The sequence below is a fragment of the Glossina fuscipes genome, unplaced genomic scaffold (genome assembly GCF_014805625.2).
Source record: "Glossina fuscipes isolate IAEA_lab_2018 unplaced genomic scaffold, Yale_Gfus_2 0, whole genome shotgun sequence".
NCBI classification, from domain to species: domain Eukaryota; kingdom Metazoa; phylum Arthropoda; class Insecta; order Diptera; family Glossinidae; genus Glossina; species Glossina fuscipes.
In genome coordinates, this window is record NW_023998414.1 from 29610802 (window position 1) to 29634107 (window position 23306).

At 32.7% G+C, this 23306-nt stretch overlaps 1 protein-coding gene across 3 annotated transcripts in view; it reads left to right on the forward strand.

Annotated features, from left to right (window-relative positions):
* The first annotated feature begins 5198 nt into the window (after positions 1-5198).
* Positions 5199-23306, forward strand: part of LOC119644625 (furin-like protease 2) — a 251160-nt gene continuing 233052 nt past the window's right edge. For all 3 annotated transcript variants that reach the window (XM_038044252.1, XM_038044253.1, XM_038044251.1), the window contains exon 1: positions 5199-5983. The gene's annotated coding sequence lies outside the window, so the exon portion shown is untranslated. The remainder of the gene's footprint in view (positions 5984-23306) is intronic.

Genomic DNA, 23306 nt, shown 5'->3' on the forward strand with positions numbered 1-23306 from the left:
TAGTAGTAGTAGTATTAGTAGTAGTACTAGTACTAATACAACAAATAGTAGTGGTAGAGTTGTAGTTAAACAGTGAGAGCGTTAAAACTAGCACACGACCTTCAAATATGTTCAGAGTTTCTTTTTTAACAATTTTATAATTCATTCAATTTTTTGTTATTGAAAAGTTTCAAAAGAAATCAGTTTTAACAGATGTTTAAAACACAATCCAATGCTTTGTGCTTTACGGCAACTGAGTTAGAGATGTCCATTTATACATGTAAACGCAAGCAGACAAAAAAACAAAATTCAATTTTATTCATGTATGTTAAGCCATAATACGATCTAAGTTATGAGACAAATTAATTTTTTATTTTTTTTTTTTTCATTTTATTACTCTAGAGGCATCTATAAGTCTGTTGAATTTGCTGCGTCAGTCCTTTTAAATAAAAAGTAATGAGATTTAACGAGATCCTAATAGTTAAAAGTTTGTTCTTCTATCAATAACGAAGCATCATTTCTAAAGCACTATGGACGTTCAATTTAGGGTGAGAGAATTTTGGATGCGATATATAAATTATTATTATTCATCATTTGTCAAATATGTGTGAATTTTTCATTCGATAATCGAATTTCCCATCTCAAGGCTAATTATGCAAGGTAAATAAAATAAGTAAGAAAATTATAGGGGAGCGAGACTGATCAATAAATATTCTACAACATTTTGCCCAATACGAGTCTTTAATCTATTTCGTCATAAATAATACCTGGAACATCTATACGCGAATGGGGCAACAAACATGCTCCATTTTCAAAGAGATTTTATTTTCAAATCAAAAATCGTTTTAATCCATTATTTTTGCTATAGAGTAGCGAGAGAGAGAGAAAGAGAGAGAGAGAGAGAGAGAGAGAGAGAGAGAGAGAGAGAGAACAATCGATATAGAGGTATACCATACCAATTCAAAGCTTACTTCTCATAAGAGCCCTTAGATAAGATAGAGCTAAACACGTAGACATATGTGTCCTTTTGCATAACAGAATTTGCCAATATTTGCATTCATAAGCATTCTTTTTTTTTTTTTTTTTTTTTTTAATCTTGTCTAAGGGACTCTTTGAATTTGTGGTCTTGGGAAGCGGTTTAATTTTAGGTGCGTCAGTGCTCATTTACGCAATAAAACGTAATATATCTAACTATATATGCATTTTGCGGTACAAATCGGTCGAGGCATTTCTGAAGCGTATGCTATACACTTACAATTGCGACAAAAGAATACAAAAACACATCATTTTTGATAAATCTTGATGTAACAAGTACATAGGTTAGGAAGTTATAGACTCAATAGATGTGGCTGACTTATTTAACCATTGGCTGTCGGCATACTAGGCAAACCGATCGAGACCAGTTTTGCACATATATGGGATATATGGGTTCATGATAAAATCCTCTGACTCACGCGTGGCTGCGTGATTCTAGTGTTAAATGTTTTAGGCATTTTTGCCTAAGTTTAAGGCTTCAAAATTCATTCGGGCATTGTTTGCTAAATTACAATCCTTTTCGCTTAATAGCTTTGTGGAAATAAAGCGCTATATGGGGATTGAATGCAAGAGCAGCTCGATGTAATGCATTTTCAGTAGGGTCTATCTTTAAACCAAAGCGTGTCAGGTTTTATCTGCCATTTGTAAGTCGAAAACAAAGATACGCAAAAAAATATCGAACGGACAGATAGTCAGACTTAAATCGATTTTTAAATTGATTTTCAACCGATATAATGAAAATTGTGTGTCTATTTAAAGTCCTTCCGGGTGTCACACATACATCCTTAAAAAATTAACGTATTCCGATTTATAAGTACCATAAGATATAATTAAAAGTAGCAATGGTAGAGAAGTTAATGCTCCCTTCTATATACGTATATATAGAATATAGATCCAATTCTCGGTTCTCGTACTAGTGGATTGCATAATCTCTAAGCGGTCAGAAATCATTGTTTCGCAGACAGTAAAAGTCGAAAACTCACTTTTGTATATTTACAGAGATGTGTGTACTTTTGCGGGATTTCAATGCGTTGATATGAAACCCTTCACAGATCTCAATGGCAGGATTGCCAACAGCATTGACTCATGAGCAAAAAAACAAGCTTTTATTCCTTTTAAAAAAACCGAGAACTCTGAGCTTACGTGCTGCTGTGTGTGTGTGTGTGTGTGTGTGTGTGTGTGTGTGTGTGTGTGCATTTTGATCTATCATTGACCTATCATTTTCAATATCAATCTGCGTGCAAGAACTTCCAATGTTTCTGTCAAATTTTAACGCGATAGCTTAATTTTTGCGGTCAGATGAATGTTTACAACACACATAACAAAAACGGATAGACACCAAGACAGACAGACGAACCTGCTAACGTCGTTTTAGAATTTCATGCTGATCAAGAATATATATACATTGTTGTGTCCCTGAAGCTTCGTTCTGGGCGCTTTGACAAAATGAATATACCCCTCATCCTTCGGTGATGGGTATAAAAAAGAACAATAATTTCATCATGCATCAGAGCGTATGCGAAATTTAAATGAAAAATTCACTTTACATTTTGTTCGCAGTATTTAAAAAATTTTATTGAAAAAGAGAAGTGAGTATTTTTGAAATCGTGCTTAATTTACGGTCTCTCATATATCAATTGGAACTATCAGCCGTAAATTTCGTTGAGAGATTATGCGTAAAAATCTCAAAGAAGCCTAGTTTTTATTCGATTCGATCATAGATTAGATTCTTTGATAAATGAGTGAACACACAATGTAATGCAAGGCTGCATAGGATCTCTTTTTGTACTGTGGATTTAATAATAATTTTCAAATAGTTCACGGGTGCGTATATGCGCGAGGGAAAAAGTGCGATTTTATCCATACGCATCAGAGTCCATTTATGTATCCATAGTTGAACTTTAAAATTTTATTGTTTGTGCGCGTATTTGGTTTATGTTCGTTTTCATTTTCCTCTCTTTACTTAATTTTATGCATTAATTCTTTATTATTAACACTCATTTGAAATGCAAATGATGCATGTTAGGTGAGTTGTTGGAAATGTTAAAAAAATTCTTTTTTGCTTTTTTGTTTGCATTTTTATATCCAATCCATTGTCCACGGTAAAAAGGGTGCGGCAATTATGTTAATTCACTTGCATATCCCATATATGAACGTGTATAGCGTGTATATTCTTGATCAAGGTAAGGTTTCGATTCTAAAAACCGCTCAAAACACTTTGAGATATAAATTTGAGATATAAACTAAAACTAGTCCGCCTTTGATACGAATTGAAGTCTAATCGCCCCAGAAAGATGGCTCCTTGATAATCCCGGAATAGAATGCAAAAGTCTTACATTTTCTTCTAGGTACGAATTTATTACGACTGGCAATTCGATGTGATGAAAGTTGCCACCTTTCTTTGCCAGTTAGTAATATGCAGTCGGAGAAGTCACCGCTCCGGCAGCTTGCGATAAAGGAAATAATAATGATAAGTTCACGGCAAACAAAAAGAAAATTCTTCATTGAATCCGATCAAGAAATATGCTCGATTTTGGTGTACGCGTCCAATAAGGTCTTCGTCGTATATCACTGTTTTACTTGTTGTTGTTGTTGTTGTTGTTTTATTCTTTTATAGTGCAATATATATAAAATATTTCTTGGCATAAGCCGAGTGTTTGAAAGTGATTAAAACCATTTTTTTATTTTTCACTTACGTTAAAGAAAAGGAAAATGATAAGAAATTTTCTGTTCACGGGAAAGTAAATTGCAAGCACTTCCTTTGAAAACAGAGCGCAAAAAAAAAGAAAAAATAAATAAATAAATAAAAATATTATAGTAGAGTAAGTAGACACGAAAACACTTAGCAACTGCCTTTGGCTAATTTGCTGAGAATTTACAACTTAACTCTGAGGTTTGTTCCTTTTACTCCTCCACACCTTAGAGGCATTAAGAGAAGGCAGAAATATGAAATGCAAAAAATTTAAGTTTTAAGACGTTACAGCGCAATATTATATATATATATACGAACAAGTTAATAAACTTGGTTTCCTCTTTCAAGGGGAAATCTAGATACGCATTATTTAGAGGGTCGCATTTTCCGCTTACAAACAATTAAATAAACAAGAGCAATTTTCACAAATAAATAAATGAATGATTTAGTAGTGCTTCATATCGGTACGAATCAATTTTTCCATGGAAAAATTCTAATTCTCGAATGCCAAGAGCTCTTCCTTTAACACACATTTGTAAAATATCAGAGGGGGTTATAAAATATTTCGGATATTCACGGAAAACACCGTAAAATTTATTTATTTTTTTATTTATTTATTTATTTTTTTTTTTTGTAATATTAAAGATGTTTTTGGAAATGTCTCTCTAATGCAATTGCTTGTGTTCATGAAACGCGATGTATTTTTTAGTATAGGCTTCTCTTGACTAAGCTAACTTAGTTAGGAATAAAATAATATTTATTTCGAAAAGCTTTGTCCATATATCGCTAAGATTGAAATTAAATTTTATATCTTATCTATTAATATTTGTTTATACATAATCTATGTTTTCTATGTTACCTACGGGTGTCGGTAAAGCTTTTTTCCAATACAAATATTTACAGAATTTATGAAGAAATTGTCTTTTATTTCGTTACAGATGATCCTAGGATTTTGTTTTCGGCGCAAAATAATTTAACTCGAATAAACAAAGAATTCAATCCAAAATTGCAAAATATCAAATTACCATATAAATCGGTTAAGTAAAAAGATAATTATGCAAATGCTAAGAAAATGTAACTAATCAAATTGAAAATTCCTAATAATTGTGTGTAAATAATTTCCAATCCTCTTATCACAGTTTCTCTATCTATTATCTTTCTATCATAAACTCTCTCGCTCTCTCACTCGCTTTCTCCATCTCTCACTATCTCTCTCCGACTCCCTTTATCTTATCCTTATTCCACATAAACAATAATTATATTTATTTATAAATATATATATATATATATGTATTTAATGTATATATATATATATATATATATATATGTACATATATATAAATGAATAAAAATCAAATTTAAATCGGTACGTTTGACGTTCCAAATTATATTTATTAATGTAACCCAAAAATAAATTAAAAGAGAAAAGAAAAAAAAAAAATATTGAAAGAAAATTGAAAAATAAAATTAAAAAAAAAAAAACAAACGTAAAAGTGAAAATCATGAAGTAATAACAAAAAAAAAAAAAAAATTATAATAAAATAAATAAATAAATAATTTATATAAATCCGGGCAAAGATGTTATAAAATACTCTTGAAGTTCGATTCGTAATCGCTATCGCTATCGCACGGCTATTTCATCATAAACAATTGCCTTGGAATTCCAGGAACATTAATAGAGATAGAGATTTGCGTACATTTTTACAAACATACATATAAGTGTTTATTTTGTTATGCTATGTTTTGTTTTTAAAGAAACAAATTTCAAAAGAAATAATAAAGAAACGTATTAATCGCGTTTTGTGTCGTCAATTAATAAACGTTAAGACTAAGCGAGCTTTTTAAATAAGTCAGCGCATCAGTTAAAGTCAGCTTGCTGCCCTTTCACTTTTCGACACGTGACATTTGTAATAAAAAACCCGAAAATTTCGCGTTTCATTATATCAAATGTTGGCGACGGTGATACTCGCTGCTGGTGATTTCTTTTGATAACAATTTCCTAAACGCAATTTACCCGCCCTCCTCTCCAACAACATCCAAAATTCCGTAGTCATGTTCAGTTCCTTGCTAATGCGTGGCTGCTTTTAATTTCAAGCGAAAAAATGAATAAAAAATAAAGAAATTAAAGGGAATAAAATGTTTTGCTTACAACACAGCATCTTACAAATGAATCGCTTTGATTGATGATCACATTACTACATCACATAAAGAGTCTCATAGCGAAGCCAACGGAATCGCAGAGGAAAAGAAAATATATGTATAAATTATTCTGAAAAGGTAAGCGCACAAACGTAATTGATGGGAATTTCATTTCACAAATTGTTGTCGCTTTCATTCTATTTTATCATTATTATTTCTATAAATATTCACCGCTGGATTGCGGTGGCATGCTAAGTTTGCCGCACAATTGTGTAACGGTTTGCAATACCGCAGCGAGAAATCGCACTAAGCCGCAGATCGAAACAATTCTAAATGTTAAATCTTCGCTTTGTGTGCGTGGATGCGTTTATGTGTGTGTGTGTGTGTGCACATTAAACAAATCAAATGCAACCAAAGAAAGTTTCCTTTTGATTTGTACGACAAACCTTATCGAAAACCTAACAGAGTTCTTAATAAATTATTGCAACTAAACGACGTTTAACACGTTCGCAGGCGTGAATGCTAAAAAATTCAAAATTAAAGCTAATTAATTTTCATTTAATTTTAAACCTAGATTTGCTTAATTATTGCACTTGCCCAAGTATTGATTAATTGATTTTTCGACTTTTTTTTCATATTATTTTACTCCTCCCCTCTGTTTCACTTCAACCGCCTTTAAATTTGCGAATTTCTGCATACCAGAAAGAGAGCACATTCTCTCAATGGCCCCATTTTCTCACGTTTTCTCTTATACGAATGCCATATAACTCTCGTCATATCGGTTGAAAAATTTGATCTATTTTGTCGTGAATGCCTTCGCGTTCGTTCCATACATCGATTAAAATACTATCTACCGTTAAGGTTAGCAAATGTATCAAATCAAATTTCGGATATCATAACTTGTTTCAAAGTAAATTCACTGTCATTTTTCGCATATCATTCAAATTTCTATTGCTCGCGAACGTGTCAAGTCTCCTTCCTAGACAGGTACATATATACGTTCATGCGATTTTTTTCATTTATATGGGAACATCTCTTAATATATTGTGATATACGAAATCCGAGATCGAAATATATGATATTTATATATATATATATATATATATATATTAAACATTAAACATTTAGTTAAAATATTTTCCTTTCGAAAAACTTTTACGGACTACGCAACCTACCTAAAAAACCTGCGATTATATAAATGATTTTTGTATAGCAATATTAGCAATAACGAATCATTTGTAAGAGATCCGGACCTGGGAGGATTGTGAATTCTTTTTTGTTCGTACCATTAAATAAATCACCTGTGGCATATATTGTATCGGATTTATTAAATATTGCGGCAAAGCCTGCCTTCAACTACATATGGGGAGGCGTATTTAATAAATTGAATGAGAGGAATGGTGTTAGATCATTATATAATAAGAACAATGAGAGTGCACTAGATTCATTGTAATTACCTATCGAATTTAAGATGCTATCGGATCTTTGGATTTCTCGTGACCGGAAAGTGTGAATATTCTTGATCAGAACACAGAAAATAGCAAAATAGGGTAAGCAAGGTCTGCTTGTTTTTCTGTCCATACTTAAAACTTGATCAGTATTTTCTCGCTTATTCTGCTCCGCTCAGCTCCGTCACATAAGGGTTCACATAACTGCTAAGTCGAGTCATTAATTCCCCGCGTAAATAGCAAAAGCCTTGTTGCGTTTTTTTTTTTTTTTTTAAACACAGCGCTGCGTTCTGTTTTGTATTCGAAATTTGAAGAAAAGAAAACGGTTAAGTCAATCCAAAGATTCGTCACAATTAAAAAGAAAATCTTTAGTAGGACAGGCAAGATTAGCAGCACTGATCTCTACTTTATGACCTATGCTGCCAGATTGTTAAAAAGAAAGAAAAACGTAATTTAAAAACGATACAGGATCGGAAGGCAATATATACCGAATATGCAATTAAATTTTTCATACATTGACGGAATTCTTGTTCTTGATTATCTTTTGTGTATTTATTGTATTTGTATACATTTGAAAAATTTAAATTCAGGATTAATTTGAAACGCATTGATCGTTACAAACAATTATATCACGTCTCTATGATCGAACAAATTGATGATCGTAGAATTCGTAGAATTCAATGCACGATCGGAGTACAAAATATGGTACATATCTATAACCGGTGAGACTGTAAATAACCGCGTCCTTCTAGATCCTATGTTTCTCGTTGTTGACCCGTTGAGATATTCGTTACTTAGTTGATCAGAACAGCTGATTGATTGATTGATTGATTGATTGATTGATTGGTATGATGTTTCTTCGAGGGCTTTATTACATTGGCGGCTTGAGTGAGTCTTATATTTGTACTTACCTTACCTTACCAATATTTAGGTGCATAGTCTGAAATACAGAGCTTTACGAAACGATAGTTTGTGATTGCCTTTATGATGTCTTCAGAGTTTAACAAATTAAGAATATTGCTTAGTTTACCGAGAGAGAACGTTAAGTTGTTATTCTTCATTAGTATATGGAAAAAAGAAAAAAAAAAAAAACTATTCTTCCTTCTCTTTTCTTTTTTTAATCTTTTAATGCTAATTAATTTTCCGCTACTGCTATTTTCCATTCTTCATACACATTTATTTTGGCAAAAGTTTCAATTCATTTAATTTTGCCAGAAATCGACCGTCTATAAAAAAAGAGAAAAAAAAAAAAGAGTCATTTATTTATTCCGGTAGTTGTGTCAGTGTTGGTTAATGCCGGTGTGAATGTGTTGTACAAATTTCGTATGGTAAACAACACGTTAAACTTACTAATTTGCAATATTTTAAGCTTAATTAAAAATTTCCGAGATAGAGAATACAAAAAAAAAAAAAAAAGGAGGAAAAAAAAAGCGAAAAAGAAGCAAACACTCTCTCTCTCGCATATATTTTATCTCTCCGTCTCTTCCCTCATTTCGGTTTTTCACTTAGGCACATAGCTAGGTAGGTAGGTAGGTAGGTAGGTTGATAGCTGTAAGCAATGAACAACACACGTCAGACAACATGTTTGCGGTAATCTTAGAAGCTCAAGTGAATTTAAGGTTTATAAAATAGAATTTTACTTTTCTCTCTGCACTTGGAACGGCGAAAGCGCCTTTTACTTTACGAGATGTACTATGTTGGTGTTGTGTGTACAATAAAACAAAAAAAAAAAAAAAAACAGAAAGAATACATAGATAGAAATACGTTTGTGTGTACCTGTGATAAACAGCAAACTATAAAGAAACTGTAAATATTGTGGATGCTTTAATATTCTTGGCTTTTTTCACTTGGATTGCCTTACCTGACTGTTTGGCATGATGCATGCATATGAAAGTCGAGTAAATAAATTTTCAAAGTCAATGCAGTGTTGCTGCCGTTATTTTTCTTGTTGTTGCTCTTGTTGTTGATGGCGGTTTTATACTTTCTTAAGGTGGTGGCAGCACACAAAACCTAAAAGAATTTAGATATGAAAATAGAAAGGAAAACTTCTCTCTTCTTTATCCAACACGTGTATATCGTAAGAACATGTACCACCAAAATTGGTTGAATTCGTTCAGTGAAATATTGCACAACATAACACTCAGTTATGTGTTTTTTTTTTTTTTATTTTTATTTTTTTTTTGTTCCTTCTTTGCATTATTGTGTAAATGTTACGTGTTTCTGTGCGATAAGAGGAAAATTTTGGTTCCGCCTTTGTAAACACGTGCCAACGTTAAAACCTACATTAAATGAAAAATGAAAACAATGAAAAAAAGCGTAAGCGAAAATTAGATATAAACAGACGAGAATTGAGAGAAATCTCTTACATATTAACTATCGAATAAACCTAAAAAACTCTTCTTTTGTACATTTTTACCGTAAAGGGTACCCATCACAGGATTGCATTATAAATTACCCCATTCTTTTGCCCTAGCCGCGTCGTTACATGCAGTCAATTTGAAACGCAAATGTCGCAAATTTCCACCTCTACGATTCATCGCGCAACTATCCGCAGATATGATCAGTTTTTAAAAGGGACAGCGTTTACCCGGTAAATTTGTATCATCGTTAAGTGCATTTACATGTTGTTTGAGAAAATTCCGATCGAAATGGTTGAGTTCTACACTCTTTGAAATTCAAGTTGAAACGTCAAATTCAACTAAACAAGCCTTATAATGTAACGTCAAAAATGTAACAAAAAAGAATGAAAGAAAGTGGTACGCTTGCGCAATGAAACCTTTAAATAAAACGGTTCCAATATTTTTCTGGTGTAAGACGGTTTAGAATTGTTTGCATAAATTTTTTTTATTATTTTTAAAACTTACGGATATTGATGCGTTGTCGTCATTTTATTAGAATTGGAAATTTCTGGATTTTATGGTTAACGTTCTCGAATCGGAGGATAAATGTAAGCAAATCGTTATAAAACCTGATCAATGTTCTTTGAAACACGTTTCATATCTGAATTGTAGATGGAATAGCAAAGCGATTATAGCTTAGTGCATAAATTTTCAGAAATTAGATATAATAGTGGATTGCTGGTTAGGTACCCACTAACCGAAACATCGTATAATTTTTTACTTTTTGTTTCTTTTTTTTTTTATACTTCCAAGCGAAGGAAGAAGGAGACTATATTCATTTGGTCGTAATATTTATAAAATCAAAAATGAAGTTTCAGAGACCCTATAAACACACACACATATATTCTTGATCAATGTCTGTCGGTCGGTCCGTGTGCTGTTAACACTTTCACGGTAGCAAAAAATCAGATATCGAAGTCAACTTTGGCATAAGCATAGGCACACGCAGGTCGATATTGAAAATGGACTAACGCGTCTCCAAAGCCATATGTAAAGTAAAGCGTACATTAAAAAAATGTATCTGATTTTTTAAACAAAAAAAAAAATTTTTCTTTGGGTTTCGCTTACCGCTTATGAGTTATGGCGGGATAGCAGTTTAAAATCTTCTCGAATTATAAAACGACCACGGCCACGGCCACGCCCACGCCCACGCAGAGCTATAAGTAATAAAATATTTCATTGTTTTCATACACACACACACACACACACATTTCCTATCTAAAGTAGAATAACGTGCAATACTAAAGCTATAAGGTATTGATATGATAAAATGAATGGTGCTGGGTATGCAAGATTCGGTCTTCGTCGAATATAACTTTCTTACTTGCTTAGTTTATATTCATTTTTAAAGCACATGAAAGCACAGAGAGAATGGAAATCCAGCAAAAAAAGAAAGGAAATTGCATGTGTTGCACTGTTTTATCAGCACAATTGTATTTGCATAAACATTTTCTAATTGCACAGCACGACGCAGTTTAAGAGTTAGATAATCAAAATTATTTGGAATACCCATTATGAATAGAACTTTATGCAGGATACTGTGATAAAGTCGGTATGTGTAAATCGTGGATGGGTACTACTTGCGATATAAAAAAAAAAAAAAAAAAAAAAAAATGCATTCATTTGTGCTGCTTTTTGTGGTACGAATGGATGCTATCTATCTATGTGCATGTGTATAGGTGCATGGTTGAGTGCAAGAGATTTTATATTTCGATTTTTAATGTTATAAAAGCAAAACCTACAACATAGTGACAACGAGGAGAATACTTCGTTACTATAATTCACTTTGTTTCTGTTCGCATGGTGCATGCACATATATATATATATATATATCTATCTTTACTTATTTGTTGAAAAAATTTTTTTCTATTATACAATTTGTTTTCACACATAGCGAACACATCTCATATGTCTGAAACTATGCAAACTGCTGCGTCATATACACATATTCCCGCTTAGTTCCTTCGATAGATATTCATATGTATATTTATATTATAGTATATACGATCAGTTTTCTACTGGCGATGCTAAAATATCGTTCGACAGATTTATATATGTGCACGTTCACTATAGTATAGGTGTTGATATAAAATTGTTGTATACACGTACATACCGTGTGCATGTGCATCTCGATTAATTTAAAAATTTTTTCTTGTCCTAAATAAAAAATTGACATTTTTATAAAATTTTAGACAGAATAAAAAAAAAAAAAAAAAACTTATTTGCAAAAAACTGACTCTATACAGATGGCAAGCTGATTTCAATTATAATCTCTCAAGCAGCACATTTGGTAGATGCAATCTGTTTGGGCAGGAGCCTGCACCCGGTATTTAGGTCAGTCTGACGTGCTGGGAGAGAGATGCACCGCAGAAAGGAAATAAAATAAATTCGAAACTTCGCATGTATTGTAATTATTGCAATTTGTTTGCTACCTGCACCCTAATGCAATAAAAACTTTGTACATTTATTAGGTATGTAAATATGAGAGCAAAATTTAACCAATGACGACCCAGATAATGCAGAAGAACTCTTTTTGTTTGCATCGTATACTAATTGGAGATGAAAAGTAGACCGATTTTGAGTATCTGAAGCATAAAAATGAATAGATAGATACAGGTATCGACTGCGAGACTAAAAAGCTTTGCCAAATAGGCGGTATTATGCTAAAGTCTATTAAAACTGTTATAACCAAACACTGCCAAAAAGAATTGATTGATTTGCGCTATTCAACAGAAAATCAAACAAATAAGAAAATTATATTTGGTCCTGAACGAATCTTTCATACCCTGGGCCGTTACCTTAAAAAAAAATAAAAAAAAGAAATTTTCACACTATATAGCATGAAGTGGGCGCGACTGAATTTTTGTAATTTCAATATAAAAAAAAATTTTTATAACACAGACGTACGGGCGTTTTCGGCTTGTCCTTTGGAAAGTTTAGGTCACTTTCAAATGCTTTTACAAATTTGTGGGCAAAATATTCATTTTCGCTGACGGGAGAATATTTACCACAGATGCTAGCCGGTTCAGCAGACGGCCAGATGGACTGGTGAACAAACGGAAGTATTTGGGTGCCTTGCAAATTTGAAACTGTCTAAGAATGTATATATTTTATGTAGATTTTGAAGCTTATTTCAACGCCTTGTAGGCGTGGTCACTTATTTTCCATTTTTGTACAGGTACTACAGCATCGACCATAAGATATTCGTACAAGTTTGTGTACATGCAGCTAAAGTTTGTGGGTGTGTGAGCAAAAAACTAATTTTTCCTTCGCCTTTAACAGAGTTGTTCCCAGCTTACGTGGTGCTGTGGACGTGTCCTACGACTGATTTGGTCAATTTTCAATACCAACCTGCGTGCAAGAACTTTGAATGTTTCTGCCAAATTTCCAGTCGATAGCTTTAGTTTTGCGGTCAGGAGAATGTTTTTACAGCAGATAATATACGAACGGACCGACAGACGTACATGTTTAAATCGATTTAGAATTTGATGCTGATCAAGAATATATATACATATATATATATATTTTGTGCGGTCTCTGAAGGTTGCGTCTGGGTGTTGCAAACGTTTTGACAAAATGCTTATACCTCTGCGCCTTCGGTGATGGGTATAAAAATCAGAGCTTTTTGCTAGAGAGAGTCTTGAAAATTTAATCATTAGAAGACTCATAATATAGAAAAGTTTTTGCCAAAAGCACAAAAAGCAAGCTCTAACGCGAACCCATGACCATTGAACGGTATAGGATGTTAAATCGTTTTAGGAATGTTATGATAATAAAACTGAAATCTTGAACATGCTTGTCTAAAGATCAGGAGAGAGATCGAACGAAAAGTTGACTCGAACGTAACCATTGCAAGAAGCCATACGAAGCCGAGAGACTTGCATTTCTCATGAGAATATTTTTGAGGGCAGCCTTGCAAATCTATCCGATTCTTTGATTAAAGAAGAGACTGCTTTTCATTGCTTCTCTTCCTTGCTTTCATATTCATCATGCCGACATTTGATTCCTTGCTTATACTTCTATTGCGTCATATCAATCGTATTATATAATATCATGTTTGCAAAGTAACTGGAAATGTGTCCTGGAACCATTTTAAAAATCGTTCTTCCTTCACTTAATTTTAATGTTGTTAAGTAGATTTTCTACAAAATATTCACTTGTCTTAAACAAAAGTTTCGTGTTTTATTATATACAAGGGAAACTTACTAATAAAAATGAGAAACGAAAAACGAACAAAAAAAAAAAAAAAGAAAAAGAAAAACATTTTAAATTTTTAAATAAGATTTTCTGTAAGATTTCTGTAAGAACGTCGTCAACTGCATTAGTGTTTAGCGAAATGAAAGAAAATTTAACACTTATTTCTTGTGCAGTTTGTGTCTAGCGCAGTTTTAGAAAAACTATATTTATCTTGCCCTTTTTTTTTTACAATTCCTTTTGCATCTGCTGCAATAAGATTTAAATGCGGAAAGTTTTACTCTCACGACAAGTGTCTATTGAGTATAAATAAAGCCTCAACTTTGGTCTAATTATACAAATGAAATGACACATTTACAACAACAAAATTTAAATATTTGCAAAAATTCAAAAGGATATACTATAGGAATGTGCTGTCATTACGGTACGCACTTGCATTTTACGCTTCTACGCTGAGCAGCTCGAAATTCGTAGTAATTATTTTGTCAGACAAATTACAAATGAATGACAAATTAAAGGCTATTTGATGCGGTCTTCGCAAAGGATAGCAGAGAAAGAAAACGAGTAAATATAGAGAGGAAACATTTATGCAATAATGGGTAAAACGAAAATAAAGAAAAAAAACTAAGATGTACAATATATATATATATATATATATATGTAAGTGAAGAACGATAATACATTTTGTTGGCTTTATATCGAAACTTGGACACCTTCCAGTCCTAAGTGAATACATATATATATATATATATATATATATATACATGTAGAATGGCATCTCACTTACGCTATTTTAATAAATAAATAATTTTTTTCTTCTTAACTTTGAGAAAAATCAAAATAAAATTTCGAGATCGGAGAAAGAGATCAGGCGGATAGACGCAACTGAATCAAAACCCTAATAGATAAAAAAAAAAAAAAATAAGGGAAATTTTATATGAAATATTCCTTCATTTCAAGCAGAGTTATTGTGGATTTACATACGCTTTTGAGAAGCATTGTATAGAGAGAAAGAAAGCAAGAAAGAAAGAGAGAGATAGAACGTTAGTGTCGGTAATTGGACTCTGATCACTTGATGAATTTTTGCTGCCCTTGTACGTTAAAGATCATTCTGTCCATTTCGATGATCACAATGGTTCCTTAATCTTACCGCCTTTCAACTGTCAATGTCTTGTATTTCTATCACGTGCTTAAATAGTTTTTTTTTTTCCTTTTTCGAAACTCACGAACTTCAGCAGTTTCTCGCCTTTTTTAAATTTCTAATTTAGCACTCAAACTTATAGTTCGCAAAAATACCATGATTGATATACCTTTAGCCTCTTCTGCCGTTTGCGTAAAAACAAAAAGAGGAAAAATTCTCATTTAAACCCTTTTGTTTCTGCTTATTTATCGCAATATCTATCTCTTCCTGTTGTATCAGATACACATAAAAAATACAAAAATGCGAAGAAAAAAAAAAAAAGAAGGTAAACATCACCGGCCAAATTTATTATTGTTCAGAGCAAAACTTGTACATACGAATAGTCAAAGACTGTTCGCCAGATGCATAGAAAGGAGTGTAAAAGTTATGCTCGCGCGCGATAAGACGAATCTTGAATACTCCTCGCCTCAAGGAAATTTTCTTTAATTATGGGTGTGTGTGTGTGTGTGTATGTATGTGTCTCCAAGCTACATATTTAAATATTTATAATAAAAAAAATAGTTATACGAAATTTTCAAGAGATAACTAATCTAAGTTGCCCTTTGGGTAGATTCGGATAATTGCAATTTTCAAAAATGCCTGCCTAATGGTTATGAAACAAGGGTCACTCAAAAAAAAAAAAAAAAAAAAAAAAAAATCTGGCATTTGTGTTGAGGCACATCCTTCAATCAGGAGATTATAAAAATAGACAGCATAATCAGAAACAGAGTGACATATATATTGTTAATTTATGCCAGAATCCGATCCTTGATTAAGAATGTATAGCTTTAATGCTTGATTGTTATTGCCTGTTGCAAACATATCGATAAAACTAATATCCTTGCACGCTCGCTTCAATAGTGGATATATATATATATATAAAAGAAAAGAAAAAAAAAAGAAAAATAAAAATAAAAGAAAACTTTTAGCTAAGTCATTATTGCTACTGTATTGTTTTTCACCGTCCTGGACTCTTCGTTGCTTTTTTCTTTTCTTTTCTTTTCTTTTTTTTTCGTTCCTCTTTCCTGCTTTTCTTTTTCTTTCTTTTTTGTTGTTGTTGTTGTTGCATTGCTTTGTCATTGCTTTTTTTTGTTTTTTTTTTGTTTTTTGTTTTTCTGTCTTCTTGTTCATTTTCGTCAACTTCTTCTTGTCGGCATTCAGCTCTAAACTACGATTACTATTATTGCCGTCTACATGGTATTGTGATGAAAGCTTAAATGTCATCGAGCCGTCAAGCGCTATGTATTGCATAGAAAACAAAAAATTTTTACTTGTGTTTCTTTAGTTAGAAGAGATATTTTGCTTGCTTTTGCTCTTGTCATTTGATACGTTGCCGGCTTGGGTGTGGAACTGACAGACTGACGGCCTGACTTACCGCCTGGCTATGCCTGCTTCTAGTTGATAGTTGTTGCCTTTGTTGTCCTTTTCCCATTTCTGTACGCATTTAAGAATTGTCTTAATTTTCTTTATTTAACAATTCAAAATAAATTATTGCTATTGTGTAGTTAAGTTAAGCAAAACTAAATATAAAAAAAAAATTCTGTTTTATTTATTTATTTTTTTTTTTTTGATTCTATGTAAGTAGAATAAAAATCATTAAAAATGATTGTAAAACTGAATTTTGAGTAATCGTTTAAACAAATGAATGAATGAACAAATCGGGATTAAAATCAAGTTCAACTTTTTTATGAAAGTTATCCATAAGGCGCTTTTGTGTTATAAGCTGGCCCTTAAATTAGGTAATCGCGCAGAAACACAAACTTCGATGTGTGACTTCTTCGAAAAAGAGCAAATGAATAATTTGTCCTTTTGCTTCTTTTTCGTTGTTCGTATGTCCCTAAAACGTACCTATATATACACATGCAATTTGTTTCCCATATAAATACGCAGACCGCAGTGGATGATAAATGACGAAATCAATTTAATCATAAGCGACCGACAACTTTGTCTTTGAAAAATAGAAATAGATTTCATTCTGGAATTTTTTTGCATTTCATTGCAACGAGATTTAGTTCAAAAGTCATTCGCCGGGAACAAATCTATTATTTCTCTGATCATTGGATTATCTAATTTTTTTACGTATCAAGTATGCCGGATTTTCTCAAAGACGCAACCATTTACTATTCTGAAAACTGTAGAGCGATAAGCAACTATATCGCGCTTCTCTCGACTCTCATAAAAGAGCTCAGGCTTTAACGCTGGACCGTACAAATTTTTTATGAAAATTCGTGCGGGATGACCGACAATGTACATTATGCGTCAATTTCAATTTACGTGTGCTATATGTAGCTCGCAAGTGAACCATTGAACATTTTATGAAAAAATTTTTATTCGGCATAAATATTTTACAGTTTCTCCCCCCCACCCCCAAAAATAAGGTAGAGAATTACACGGGCTGTATAACTGTGCACTGCCCCTCTGCGCGATAATGTTATTCTCGACTAGAACTTACGTATTATGCATCGTTGCTACAATCCGAGTGTCTCTGACGTTTGGCAATAGTTTTTTTTTTTTTAGCAAACATATATGTTATTCATGATGTACGGATTATGAATTGAATTTGCTTATAATCTCTTTCATTGATTTCAAAATATTTATTATTCAAATTAGGCCAAGATTTCATTGAACATAACAGTAATATATGGAGTAGTATGGAAATATTTTTTTTTAATAGCATATAACGTTGTCTTGTCTTGCATTGGCTATTATATTCATTGCGTTTTCACCCTACACATAAGACTAATAAAATGTGCGTAAATTGAACTTCAAAAAATTTCATAACTTCAAAAACTCTTTTGCTCTTTCTCTTCTTCGCGTACCTTCGGAAAATTGCTTTTGCCTCAGTGAGTGTTCTCTGTGGCGCTTTTTCAGCTTTCACGAACATTTTCTGTCATTTGTTAAGGGTATGTAGGACTGCAGTCTTCCACGCATTAACTCCCATAAATTTTTGTTTTCTTCTTTTTTTTTTTTTTTTTTTTTTTTTGCTATAACGTTGAGATTAGCAAACGTTATACAACCGCCATATCCTTCCTTACCGCAATACGACAAGCAAGTCAGTTCTTGTTGACTCCTTGGTAAAGACGCTTACATATATATATATATATACTTGTTTCATAGTAATAATGAAATCATACTGTCTTTGTGAGTGGGTGATAGCACAAGTGGTTTCAATGCGGTTTATATAAAACTAAAGTGTAAGCATTAGTTTTAGAGTTTGCGGTTGTTTTAGATGCTAACTGTGATATCTTGTTTTGGATTTGTGTAAATTTTATAATATATAAGAAAATCGTTGCAACTTATTTAAGCATAAATTTTTAAAAGTTTCCAAGATTGCGTGAAACATCTTAAGAGAGGCAAACCAACTAAAAAAAGCTACGTTGTCCCATTAGGTTGAATTATGAATGGCCAACGTTTTAGATGAATAAAAAAAAACAAAAAAAAAAAAATAATAATAATAATTAAGAAAAATTATGTAATTTTTGTGTTCCTTAGAAAACCTTAAATTGACCAAAGATAATTTTAAGCAAAAAAATCCTCCTCCTCCTCCTCCTCCTCCTCCTCCTCCTCCCCGGAACGCATCGAGCGAATCGTTTTTTATTTTAACGCTGTTGTGTAGTATCTACTTAGAATTGCATATAAAAGAACAAAAAATGTCTTTAAATTAAATTGTAACATTAGTAATTCTAGGAACAAACGACAATTAACAGTTTGGGATCTTATTACGTTTAAGGTCTCTGAAATTCGGTCGTAATAAAGACACAGACGAATTAAATCATTAGACAATCCTTAAGATTAATCGTTTAAACTATGAGATTGTAATTAAAATATTAATGACTTTTTCAATAGGTGTATAGTAAGAACTTTAAAGCAAAAATACATTTATAAAAGCAGAGGGAAAGCGTATAAGTATCTAGCATAGAAGCACATCTACAGCCAAAATAGCCCAGAGATATGAACGCCAACGCTTAGCAATCGGTCAGGGTAAATACATTAATCGTATTAACAAGTCTTGGGACACAGTAGTTTTAGTGCGACACGGGCAAGCCATGAGTATTAAGTGATTCACGGTATTTCCCGAATCCGATTAAATTATAGGGTTTCTTTGTTGCGACTTTTGCAAACGACCCTAAATGTGTTCATAATTCAATCGGCATTGAGGTAATGCTGCTAAGATTAATGAAAGCAAGAGCCTTAGAAGGACGACTGAAAACATTAAAGTTCATGTTATTTAATAAAGTTGGCGAGTCGATAATACCGTTTATTAATTAATTTAAACCTAGATTTCTGAAGTGAACGTGAATCGTGGATTTTCTAACGCGAAGAGCAACAATTGTTTCTGGACACTGCAGCATGGGTGCAGAGTACAATTTAATGCTAATACTATCCATTCATCTTCTCTCCTGATATAAAAACTAAGGAACTTAAGTCAAGTCTCGGAACTGATCGATCTCCTTTACCCTCATATAATTCGTTATAGCAAATTTAATTTTTATTTATTTATGAATGTCTCGATAAATTCGAAATTTTAAATAATCAAGTTAAATAAGTTGAAAACATTGGCCGATCTCCAGTCAAGTTGCTAAAGAAAATATGATAGAAGTGCACAAAATCGTTTTGATAGGGAGAAAAGTGATGTTGCGTGAGATAGTTGTCACTTTAATGATATCAGAAGACAATGTATGCATTATTTGACCCTGCAAAGGGAAGAAAACGGAGATTTTTTCATCTCCGATCTGTAACAATTGGTAAAACATGAGTTCATCATTACACTCTCGATGTTGTGTCGACACCAATCGGCGAAAGCCGTTCAAAGTGATGAAAGAAAGTAGTTCCTTACCCAAGTAGTGGTCGAGAAATATCATGAAATTTTGGCACGTGTCGTTTGATCAGAAAATAATATATATAGGTCTGTCAACGTATCATATCGATATTGTCATACTGTGCCAAACCGAAGACTTATTGAGTGATTTGATATTTATATAAAACTATAAAGCAAGTTACTATTACTGTTAGAAGTAATTTACAATTTCGTTTATTATAATTTTTTAAATAGTGGGGGGGGAGGGGGGATGTGGGTCATTTTCAAACTTGATCCTGTCCATATAGCTTAAGCCAAAGTATGAGATTTTAATCAACAGACAAATGGATTAATTGGCTTCGATGACAAAAATTGCGAAATCGACAGACAATCTAGGAAATCAATTAAAATTAATAGGAGTATCTCTCATGTTTTACACTTGAAAAGGAAGTGAACGGCATAATTGCGAAAATGACGGTGTAATCAGCACAGCAAAAAATTGAATGATTCGCCAATTTAACTTAGTTGCTTCAAACACAAGCCAGTTAAATTGCTTCGAAGAACTTGTGCTTTTCTTTCGCAACGTGTTGTGCGGCGCTCTGTATTTGATTTCGTTGCATGTGTGCTGGTGATAAGAACGATGTACTTTCGAGGTAAAAATGAGAACTATTATTTGCGCAATGTAATAAATATTTGAATAAGCGAAAGGATTTCATACCCTCTTACACTTTACATTTTTCCTTTTACCTATTCCTTTAGCGATATTTTAGTACCTTTTAAATAATTTAAAAAGTCGTTCTGTAAACATTTATATAACGGTAATGATTTTCTGCACTGAAACGAAACATTTTTCGCAAAGTTATCTTTTCATGTAATTTGCCAAAAAGCGTTGTTTTTCATTGTCAACTAACCATTGAATCCGGTCCTTTCACTTATAAAATTCAAATCCGTTCATATAGAGCACTGCTTAATAAGCTGAAATGAACGACTACTCAGGCTAAGTTCTCGCTCTTCATAATGCGAAAGCATAAAAAAAAAAAAAATAAAATAAAATCGAAATAATATAATTCGTAAAATGCTGAGTACATTTTGTGTTACTCTACAAGAATGTTGTTCATCATAATCATCCGAATGAATCTCTTTACCTCAATTTGAATATATTTGAGGTGGAATTGATTTCTAAGCGATTCATTCTTAACTCCACTAATAGTAACCAAAAGCTAATGAATATAAATCACTCAACAAATTTACTGTTCACACAGTCGCATTACACGTTATTACACGGTAGCTTTGTCAGCAACTTTTGAGGTATAAACTTCTAAAGAGGAGCATTTATCACATCAACCTTCCTTATCCATAGTTACTTTATAGATATATGTAGTAATTATAAAGCGGTCAGCTACACGAGCACTATCTGCTATCTTTGCATGGGAGCGTATCTCTGCTGTCAAATGAAATCTAATAGTTTTGACCTTTAGCATAACTTTTTTTTTTTCTTTTTTTTTTTTTTTTTAGGTGTGCTAGAGGGAGGCAGATGTTTTTTTCTAACTCTATTTTTTTTTTTTTATAAGTTCGTAGAAAATTTATTTGGTCTCATTTTTCCTTTAAGCATTTTGTACATGTTTGCATTAATGGACTTTCTTTTGTTTAAAATTTGTATCGGGTTTGAGAAATTGTGTGGTGTGCTGATATGAAACTTTTACCTTTAAATACTTTTGCCTTCCTATTTGTTTATGTCGAATAGAGTATACTGAAGTATTGATGTATATAAATATGTGTAGACACTTTTACACTTCTACACATATATATATATATATGCATGTATGTATATATGTATTTAAATGTGTGTGCGTATGCATGTTTGTTTGCGTCTGAGTAAAATTAGAGATAAGTGAGCAAAAAGCTTGTAGATTATGGTAGTATCTGGTTATGGTTTTTCCGTATAGTGCCATAGTTGGAGCACATCTATTCATGTGGCTGTTAACTGTTGAATATTAATGTAAATTATACTTCTGTGCATAACAGTAGACCAGAAAACCTCTTTACCAACCTAAACAGACGCATATATAAACACTTTAGCACGTAAAACACACAAAGGCACACACGCGCTAGCACATGCATGCAGTAATACACGCACTTACTCTTACGAATCGTTTATGACTCATGTCTGCATATCGTAATAAAATAATCTTATGCACATACGTAGATATATATATATATATATATATATATATAGGTATGAAAAAGTTGAAGAATTTTTATTCTAAAAATTTTAAATCTGAAAAATAATTTATCAAATATTATATATATATGTATATGTAAATTATTCAAGATTAAAATAATCTAATTAAAGGCAAGCCTTTAATTGCCCTTACGGAACTATGATAATTTTTAAATTCTATCCGTGTACACAATACTCGCTCTATATAAAGCGACGCTCTTTAAATGCTTATCTCATTTTCCTTCTCACTAAAGAAGCAACAGGAACCTAAGGGAATGTGTTTGTATGAGTATCCTATAAGACTTCATTCATTTAGAGATTATAATAAGAAAATCGATGAACAAATATCGCGTCGTTCAACTCGAATCTCCAAAATATATTCATAAAATAGGCAATCAACTTGCTCAACTTACTATTTTACTAATACTACTGCAATGACGACTGTATGTTGTAAGCTTCCGTAATAACTATCTCCGTGTTTACATAGGAACGGAGCATTCTCTGAGTGGTTAGTTAGTATTAGTGTTGTATGTGGGAATATATATGTTGCGACTTGAAATATCTAAATTCATCACGCCCATGCCCCTACGCCATCAGTTTCCCGACTCTTATAAATTCCATCATCTTCTTTCGTTCGGCCCATCATACAGTGTCTGACACTATAAAGTGCTCGCCAAACATCTGGTACATCTGCAAACGGCCTAGCATTCACATTTCCTTGCCAGAATCTGCATGAATCGGTATCAGAGATATTCATGCTTTTCAAGTGATACCTGAGCACGTTCCGATTCGTGTGGAAGCCGGTGACCAAACGAAGCTCGTTTCCTTTTAACTCTTACAGATTGTGTGCTCTACCCGGAAATCTTATAAAGTTTTTCGTTTGCCGTTGTTTTGCGTTTTGCTTCGAATCGCAATTCGGTTTCCTCTCTGCCGGTTACTATAGCAGCCTCTAAATACATCTTCTTGATACGCTACGGCCTGTAGTGTTGTTCCAAGCCTATCATGGGCGCTTTTATATTGCATTCAATACCCGAATAGTTTCGCTTGTTCAAGATTTGAAGGCCTAGGTATTGTTGTTTGTCCAGTCGGGATCTTTAAGGCGGCTTGGCCGTTGGAGTGAATGTAGATCAGCTCTCTCCTGCATTGCCTTCTCAGGGATTAGGAAGCGCATGCGGGCAGAATGCACGAACTTCGGCTTGGAATACAGAGAGAACGTATTCC